The sequence below is a fragment of the Miscanthus floridulus genome, chromosome 16 (genome assembly GCF_019320115.1).
Source record: "Miscanthus floridulus cultivar M001 chromosome 16, ASM1932011v1, whole genome shotgun sequence".
NCBI lineage: Eukaryota > Viridiplantae > Streptophyta > Magnoliopsida > Poales > Poaceae > Miscanthus > Miscanthus floridulus.
The window spans coordinates 75125778-75135846 of NC_089595.1; the positions used below are offsets into that span (position 1 = coordinate 75125778).

The 10069-nt window shown below is 39.1% G+C and overlaps 1 pseudogene; it reads left to right on the plus strand.

Annotated features, from left to right (window-relative positions):
- The first annotated feature begins 3552 nt into the window (after nucleotides 1-3552).
- LOC136513571 (endo-1,3;1,4-beta-D-glucanase-like) lies at nucleotides 3553-8888 on the plus strand (annotated as a pseudogene).
- Nucleotides 8889-10069: the final 1181 nt, after the last annotated feature.

The window sequence follows — 10069 nt, forward strand, 5'->3', positions numbered from 1 at the left end:
CAACATGAAGAGCACCAAGAAGGTTTAGATCCCGAAAGGGAAGTGAGAAGTCCAATGGACCTCGAGGAATTTGGAGACTTGGCAAAAGTATGGATGCATTTCATGGGGTGCATCATGATGGACAAAATCATTGCCAAGTGGGTTAGTGAATACTATGGACCCAAATTCCCATTCCCATGTTAGCTAACTAGATTCAATTTACTTCAATTGGTATTAGATTTAAATTTTCCTACAATTGGTATCTTTTAGCATCTAGTTACTCTTCATGCCTAGGTTTGCATTTGTATTCTTATATATTTTGTCATGCATACACTAGGTATTTCATATGGTAGGCTTGCTCGGTTTCATTCTTATTCCTTGGAGCAATCCTACATGGTTTAAAAATTGTTTAGGAGCACGACACATAGCTTGTCCTTCAATTGTTCATCTAATATGTGCCAAAGTCTAAATTGTAGATAATTTCTCCCTGAATATCGTCCTTCGAAAATGACTCTCACATTCATGTGATGTCATCTTTCAAGTGGTATTTTTTATTCTAAAATCAATGTGCATGTTTCCTACAAGTATTCCATGCTTGTGTGCATAAATTTAGGGGGAGGTTACTCTACAAGTTCGATGCTTTAAGACTAACACCTTTTCAAGCTTATCATGTGTGTAGTAGTCTCATTGCAAGGAAAATAGAGTCCCCGGAGTTAAGCATCATACTTCAAATATCCACCACCGATTGCAAGTGGTAGATTCTACATGTGGTATTTCTAAATCAATATCATCATGTTGATTTCATTTTGATATTTATATGCTTTCTCCATGCATTATATAGATTAAATTCCCTTGAGCAAAAAGTTTGCCAATTATGCATATGCTTTGTCTTCTACCATATGTATGCATATATTTAGGGAGAGCTTAGTCTATATAATGTGAGAATCAAATTTTATGATCTACTTCACTCTACACTCAGGATCATAAAGTTTGACCCTCCCTTATGCTACTAATGTCTTCCTTTTCGGTGTTTGATTCCAAAGGGGGAGAATTTAGAGGAACAAAAGCAAACATTAACAAGTAGGACCAAAAGCTAGATCATTTACAAGTGGTAATGGTCTACAAGTGGTGTCTACAAGTGGTAATGGTCCGAGAAAGGGAGGATAGTGGATTATGGATTAGCCTATGTAATGGGAAAATTTATAGGAAGCAAGGCTTAAATCCATAATACCACATGGGGACATTTGCAAGTGCAAGATAAGTTTTTTATATAGTCTACAAGTAGTATCTTTTTGCATCATATAATCTTGCCCCTTGCATTGCATACTAGCAAGTAGGTAGTTTTTAAATTTCAAAATTATATTATTTGCTTGCTTTGGTCATGTTGTCATCAATCACCAAAAAGGGGGAGATTATACGGAAAATGGACCCTGGGCCCATTTACTTTGGATTTTGGTGTTTGATGACCAACACAACCAAATTGGACTAATGAATTTGTAAGTGATTGTTTTATAGTTCAATAGGATACAAGACGTGACTTGGACAAAGGTGACCTGATGATCTGATGATCAACACCTTAAGCAAGACCCTAGATGCACAAAAGAAGAATCAAGATATCAAGCAAAGTCCAAGCATGAAGATAGGAACAAAGCCGTATGCAAGATCGTGAAGAAACGAGCTCATAGAAGTGACCAGACACTGGACCGGACGCTGGTAGCACAGTGACCGGACGCCCGATCAAGAGGCTCGGCAGAAGCAGTGATTGGATGTTGGACCGGACGCTGGCGGCAGATCGATTGGACGTAAGACAAGCAAAGTCCGATCGAGTATAGAGAGGTTCCAGAGCGGCGAAAATGCGACCGGACGCATCCGGTGGCATGTGACCGGACGCTGACAGCGTTCGATCAATTGATCACGGCTCCAACAGTCGGGATGACCGGACGCGTGTCTGGTCAGGACGTGATCAGCGTCCGATCAGTAGCAGAAAAGCGAGACTTCATCCCCAATGGCTACTTTGTTAGTGGGGCTTATATATACAACCCCCAACCGACCATTTGAGTAGTGTGGAGCTGAGGTAACATACCAATGGTGTTGATACACCATTTTAGTGATCTCCACTTGCATAGTGCTTAGTGTTTTATTAGGTGATTAGCGTAGGTGCTTTGTGAAGTGCTTAGGTTGATTAGACCACCGCTTATGCACTTGCTCTAGGTTTAGGCCTAGTGTTTAGTGAGGTTTGCATACCTCTTACCACTCGGTGCTTGCGCGCACCATTGTTGTACATCGGAGGGGCTTGTAGTCTTGCGAGATCACACCAACCGAGTTTATGGTGTGGCCGCCACCGTGTACCGGAGGAAACAAGGCCCGTGGCGTTTCGGTCGGAAGCTTGATAGTGAAGACGGCGGGGAGCATTCGGGAGAGGCTTGCCAGAAGGCACGTCGGAGGCCCACTTGCGCGTGGGAAGGCCCGAGGCTATCCACGGAGTTACCCGACCGGGAGCTTGGCCCTTGCATGGGATTCCTTGCGAGGGGCTCCAACGAGGACTAGGGGGAAGCTTGCGCGCTTCTCGATACCTCGGTAAAAATACCAGAGTTGTCGCTGGGAGTTTGCATATCTCTACCTTGTTCTTTAGCTTCCATATTTACATTGATTGTATTACTCCTTTTGCGGTAGAGATAACAACACACTAGCAAAATCGTAGTTGCACATTTAGATAGTTTATCTTTAGCATAGGTTTTGCTAGGGTTAGAAAAAGAAGCCATAGTTTTGGAGTTATATTTTTAAGTTGCCTAATTCACCCCCCCTCTTAGGCGTCACGGTCACCTTCATACCCGAAACTTCGAGTAATGCTTTTTTAGGCCAAAATCATGTAGCAATTTGTAATACCCGAATTACCTATCCCGAAATTTCCGAGTTACCTGAATGCCCACCCCTACTCTATACAATCTGAATATAAGTCATTTTAGACTCAACGTAAGGATGCGGAGGACGGTGCGTACAGCAATGGGTGACCGTGCGAGCTGTTGGGCACACTGCTACGGTCGGGACGACGGTGTGGGTGCACGGAGGCACGAGACGTCGGAGATAGGGAAGACCACAAGGAGACATGGAGTGGAGGTGCTGATGAATGGACCCCATATGTCAATGGGTGAGAGGAAGGAGGAATCACTCAGTCTTCTATTGGGGACAGGTGCACAAACAACAACTTCAAACGTTAGACATCCATCTCGACAATTGATGAGTAGGATTCGACATTGAGCCTGAGTAAGGGGCTACTTGGTCTCTCTCTCTCTACTGACGTGCTTTGAAAAAATAAATTTATAACGGCATGATTATTATTAACCTAGACTCAAATCCCCGCACTATCTCTAGAATGGACCTTGCGTGATTGCGTCAGCAGTGAGATCACAGCACTCGGTATTTTCTACCACCGAATCTCGTCTGCGCGCGCCGCCGGCCAGCTTTTAACTTTCTCTGGACGAAAGCTCTTCACGGTTCAAATCCATCTATCTATATATAGGAGTATATATATTATATATATAAATGAAAAATACTGTGTATCCCATCGTCCCGACTCCCGAGACAGCATCCACAAAGAAAACTAAAGAAAGAACTGTGTGAGAGAGCATGGCAAGCTCGCACTGCTTTGAGAACCCGCCGACGCTGGAGCCGGCCAGCGGAGGAGGAGAGGTTGTCGACGACTTCGGGGGGCAGAAGGCATACGTCACCGGCTCCGCCGGGTCCAAGGCGGCCGTCGGTCCTCATCTCCGACGCCTTCGGTAATCTTTCGTGCCCCGAGCCCCCGAGTCAAGCTTCAAAGTTCTTGTGTTTTTATTTGCTAGCATTGAAATCCGTTCTTCTTATTGTAGGGTTCGAAGCGACAAACCTGAGGTACGCTATGAATATGATGATCTATTTACCTTTACTTTTCTTTCGTTAAAGCGCAAGAGAAGAGCACCTGCTAGTCTCACTCTGCTGACCTTCTAGTCTGAACTGGGTAGTTGCTATAAACCATAGAGTTAATCGCTTTCCTCAGCCTGGGCCTGTGGGGTTTAAAATTTGTCCAATGGGTTGTTTAAAGTTTGAATGGCATTATTAGCTTTAGTTATGAATTTTACTAGTATTTTACATTAGTAACTGATGTTACACGTTTAATTATCTCGCGAAGGAAGATAGCCGACAAAGTTGCTTCGTCCGGTTACTTTGTTGTGGTGCCCGATTTCCTGCATGGGGATCCATATGATCTCAGCACCAACAATCCTGGAATGTGGATGCAGTCGCATGATCCGGTTTGCCTTCTCATCAACCTTATTCTGATAGTTTTTTTATTTATTATAGTAGTAAATTGGTTGTATGGGAATGTGCAATTTTCGTGTAGTTCATAGCTACTGAGTACTTTATTTTGGGGTTCATAGTGTCAGCCCTGTAGAAATCAAGACAAAACTGAAAACTCCCAAGTAGGGATGAAACACAGAGACAATACTGGTATTTGTTTGTTTCTGAGATTCAGAGTTGGATGTGTTGTATATTGATACGCACCCATATAGGTATCAGAAATGTAACTTCAGATTCCGAATCAGATACAGTGAGGATATTAAATGCCTAGCCTAGATTCACGTAGCCTAGATTCACGTATGAATGTCTGTTTAGTATTTGAACCTCTTGACGGACCGATGTTGGAAAAAAAATCATCCCTACTCCCAAGATCTAAGTCTAAAGAATGTTTCAACTTGAATGATCATTTCATAAATAAATAAAATTCAGTTTTACATCCCTCAACTATGGGTTGAGAACACTTTTCAACCTTCACTCACAAAATGTTCACTTTTTTACCCTTAAATATCAAATCTTCGCTTTTCAATCTTAGCTCAAATTTGAAGGTAGCTTTGGGTGACATGCCATTGACATGATGTCCTTGTTCACCTAAACGACCACATAGCCCGTGTAAACGCTATATGGTGGTAGGGCATTTCCATTCAATTGCTCATTTATTCTGCTTAGTTTTTTTAGGGTAAAAACTTGGGGGAGATCCCCATAGCACATTTATTGTGCTTAGTTGTCCATTTAGCTCAAGAATGGCTAAAGATAAGTGATTGATAGTTTATCGTTTAGGTGAACAATCTTACGAAATATTTATTTTATTCAATAAATTAGTATATTGGAGTACTTTATTTTTTCCACTTGTACCACAAAATAGCAGTCTAAGTTTAAAAAATGTTTCTGTGATAACGAAAATTTAAAACTCTCCAAAGCAACCTGGTTTCTAATACGCATGTACGACTTAGATATATTTGTCTTCAAAATTGTTCAAAAGCAATATACTAATCTTATTATTAGTAAATGAAGGCCTCCTATATATTAATTCTCACAAGACACACTAGAAAAAATAGAAATTCTCATAAAACTTTAGTCATTAGTCCCAAACTCTAGTAATCATTTAATCTTAATATTCATCGGATCTATTATATTTTCTAAAACCATCATCAACCAATGCCATTATCAAAACCAATATAAAGTAACCCACATGAAGTAACCATATAAATATGCATATGAATTACCCATCTTTGTAATTATTAAACATAATCTATAACAACCTGTAAATTCACATCTGAATTACCCACCATGCTATTATGATATAATTGAGTCATGCATTGAATTTGCATCTGAATTGCCCACATTTTTCATTATTAAAACTAAATTAAAGTTTTCCCCTCAAATCTAAGCCTTATTTACCGACATGTTGTGCAATCATGCGAACCAAGTATTTGTAAGCATACATGTTGTGCAATGACGCAGATCAAGTATACATGCCTGCACGAGTGATACATAAATATTTCTATGTTACAATAATCATGAAAATTGTCCCTTTAATGACTCATAAACCGATGGCACTAACTAACCATTTAGAATCAGTATTAATATACATGGAAACAATATGTAAGACATTACTTTCGATATTATTTTCATGAATACTAATGCATAAAGTAACATATTAAATTAAGTGTATAATGAAGACATGAAGTACCATGTACCGGAGAAAACTGTGGATATGGATAAAAAAATATATAGAGTGTAATTGGTAAGTTCATCCTAACTGGATAGAGATTACAAGGTATCTATACATGTATTGAGTTGGAAAATAAACAAGTGGAGAGTGTGTGCAAAGATAAGTAATTTTGATTAGATGTAGGTACTAATAAACTTCTAATAATTATGTCTTATATAATTCTAGCCAGTGGAAGAACATGAGTAGATGGGTTAGTTTTCCTAATTTGAGCATGGCTTTTAAAATACAATAATTTGTAAATGATTTTAATTCTTTCCAGTAAAGTTCGGTTGCACATAGAAAAGTTTAGTTTAGTTTGATCAAGATAATGGAAACGTTTTAGTTTAGTTTGAAACACTTTAGTGTCTATTTGGCACAGGTCCTATTATACTTTATTTAAAAAACTACTATCTACTTAAAAAGATGTTGTAACTTTATTTTAAGTCAAACTATTAAGTTTGACCAAGCTTGTAGAGAAGATTATTAACATTTATGACACCAAATAGGGACATCATGAAACTATATTTCATGATGAATCTAATCACGCTTATTTAGTATTATAAATATTTGATATTCTTTTGTATAAATTTGGTCAAACCTAAGATAGTTTGACATAGAGCAAAACTAGAGTGTCATTCTTTTTTAGATGGAGGGAGTATTTATGTAACTTTCAAGTTTTTAAAATTCAAATACTATATATAGCCTTTAGTTATGTTGTCACATCAATGCCATCTCATCAAAATCATTCTAAATTGAGGCAAGGTTGTAAATTAAACTGTTCTGGTAGTTGAGAGTTGAAAAGTGAATGATTTTATAGTTGAAGGATGAAATATAGATCTAGCTCATAGTTGAGGGTTGCAAATTGGACTTTTATAGGCTATAATGGCTTAAGTCATGTTTGCCACAGCTTCGCTAACAACTTCATGAGTTGCTGTGAGTTGTTTTTTTTTACCAAACACCCCTTTTCAAAACAGCTCATGGGGTGAAGCTCATTTTTTATGCTCTCACAAAGGAATGGAGAGAGCTAGAGATGTGAAGTTGAAAAATATAGCTTTTCACAGCTCTCCCTCATTTTCCTCTCTTAGCCATGCATGAACCTGTTGGTAAAATTGTTTTGCCAAACAATTTTTTCAAAACAGTTCAATTTCACCGAGAAAGTGAACTGTGGCAAACGGGGCCTTACTATATCGTACGACATCCTAAGCTATAAGTTCCTTTGGCGAACGGTATTTTGTTACAAGCGAATCTTTCAGTCTGGTCGTAGCACTCACCATGACTTTAATGCTCTCTCCATTGGCCCCGTTCGCTTCACTGAAAAAACAAGCCAAAACACTGTTCCGGCTGATTTGTTGTGAGAGAAAAACTACTGTTCTGGCTGAAAAAATAAACTGAAAAGTACGGATTATAAGACAAGCGAACATGACCAATGATAGTGTTTTGTTAAGGCCTCACAATCAATAATTGTTCTGCACTTCTACGGTTCCTTTTTTGTCTCAATTGTTTCCTTAGTCTGTGATTTCATATATTCTTAAAAATATAACAAAGCCCCAAAATTCTCTCTTTTAATAGCAAAAGCATTTTTTTTGTGATGAATAGCAAAATGCATTTGAAGAGGCAAAACCAGTAATTGCTGCTATAAAGGAGAAGGGAGTGTCCAGCATCGGTGCTGCAGGTTATTGTTGGGGCGGTAAGAAGGATTCTTGGCAACATTTTATTTTGAGCTTTTTGCAACCTAAAAAAATGCCTTGTGAGCATTATTTTGTTCCTTTTATCTCTGTTCTTAAACTATATGCACTGGAAATTTGACCTCTTTCAGCAAAGGTGGTTGTGGAACTTGCGAAAGTTCACGAGATCCAGGCTGCTGTATTGTTGCACCCTTCTTTACTAACTGTCGATGATATCAAAGGTCAATTATTTTGCAAGAGTTTATTCCCTGACACGATAATGTTGTTCTAATACTGCAAGAGCTTGAATTGCTTATGCATTGATATGCTATCTAATCTAATACTCAGAGGTCAAATGCCCCATTTCCATACTTGGAGCTGAAATCGATAGGTCATCCCCGCCTGAATTGTTAAAGCAGTTCGAGCAAATTCTTTCAGCTAACTCTGAGGTAAGTTGTACTAGTAATATCTTTGAAACCTTGATCTGTCTTAAGCTAGAACTTTTACATGTATATGAGAGTGTTCAGATTCCACTGAATTAAACTGGCATGCAAAACTCCGTGAGTACCGAAATAATTGGCTCTGAGATACTTTTTTACAAGCAACAGAAGAGGGGTGTGTCTTAAGTAGGTATTTTACTGTTTCGTCATCCATTGTTTAGAATAGTAATAATAGAGTAGTTATTACTTCTGATTTTGAACTTTGAAGCCACCAAAGTGATCATATTTACCTTTTCGACCCCTATCACTATAACTCAAAAAAAATTGTTTGTCCTTTTGGATCATGTGAGCATTCACAGTTCAGGTTACAATATTTCGCAGAACCATCAGTTCTCCAATATTTCTTTTTGCACTGCAGATCGATCACTTTGTCAAAATTTTCCCTGGCGTGGCGCATGGATGGGCTGTGAGATACAGCGACGATGATGCATCCGCTGTCACAAGTGCGAAGGAAGCTCTGCAAGACATGAGCCACTGGTTTAATAAGTACCTGAACTGAAATCTGTAGCTGCAGCTCTCCATGTAATAAGCTCCTGCTAATGAACATTATGCAACCATACTGTGTTTCTATTGTATACACTAGAACTTCTGCTTGCGTATGGGTGCTATTGTATTTTAACAGTCCACTTGCTTGTGGTATTTATACTATGTAAGGAATATGGCCTCTTATGTCATATTTACAGTAATTTTAGTGATTGAAGTGATGACATATCGAATGGAACTAACAAGTATTTGGGTCCTAATAGATACAAAATAAAAGGATTGCACGAAGATCCAGCAAAAAGAGTTAAATCGAACAACACCAAGGCCCCGTTTGGATCTGTTGACGTTGAAGATGACCCCAAGCCAACACACCAGTAGGGCCCTTAGACGTCCAAAGAGGTTGTAGATCAACTTGCAACGTAGCAGGAACACAACGTAATCGACCAAACCGATCTAGAGACCGATAAGACCGATGTAGAGCACATTCTTGGCTAAAAAACACTCCCGAACTTCTTCTGGGAAGACCCATCGGGGAGGAGCACGTGAAGGATCTCCTAGGACTAGCAAGGCCGCCTAGGATGCCGACAAATCTCGCCGAGAGACGTGCCGAATAGTAGGAGGGGTTGAGATAGGAGTAAAGGGGTAAAAGGAGTTGATAGATTAGTTTGTATGATGATTGGATAGATGAGAACTCAATAGTCCATGTACCCCTTATTTTATAAGGGGTAGGGGTGGTCTTATCCCATAGGAAAACCAATATGGTACTAATATCATGTCAGTTTTATGGACTTTTCCTTAGATTGGGCCAAAACTGTCATGGACCTATTTAAATTGGCTTGAGCCCAATTTGATTGTCAACATATGTCCCCCTGTTTTCAGGTGAATGATGCATCATGAAAACACTATTTTAAAATCAAACAACAACGATACCCATCTCATCGGCTGCTTAGTGGCTAAGGACAATGTATACATCGGCCATTTTTGTTCTAAGTTCGATACATGTATCGACCATTGCTTGGAGAGCACTTAGGCTTCTTGCCAAACGCTTGGAAAATACTTTTTCAAGTACCTCCCATTTATTGCTCTTGTGAGACATTTACCTTGCAATGTCTCTAGCAGATAGGAATTACCGAATATGACTTTGATCACTTTGTAAGGACCCTCCCAATTTGATGATCACTTGCCAAACTGATTGCTCTTCGATCCAATTGGAAGTATGGTTTTCCACACTAATTCTTCCACTTGGAAGGATTTGCTCTTGACTTTCTTGTTATATGCCTTGGCAACTCGAGCCTTGTCTTTCTCTATTTCCTTAAGAGCTTTTAATCTCACATTAGTCACCTCATCGATATTATCCATCATCAAGTCATGATATACAACAACAGATAAATCATTTT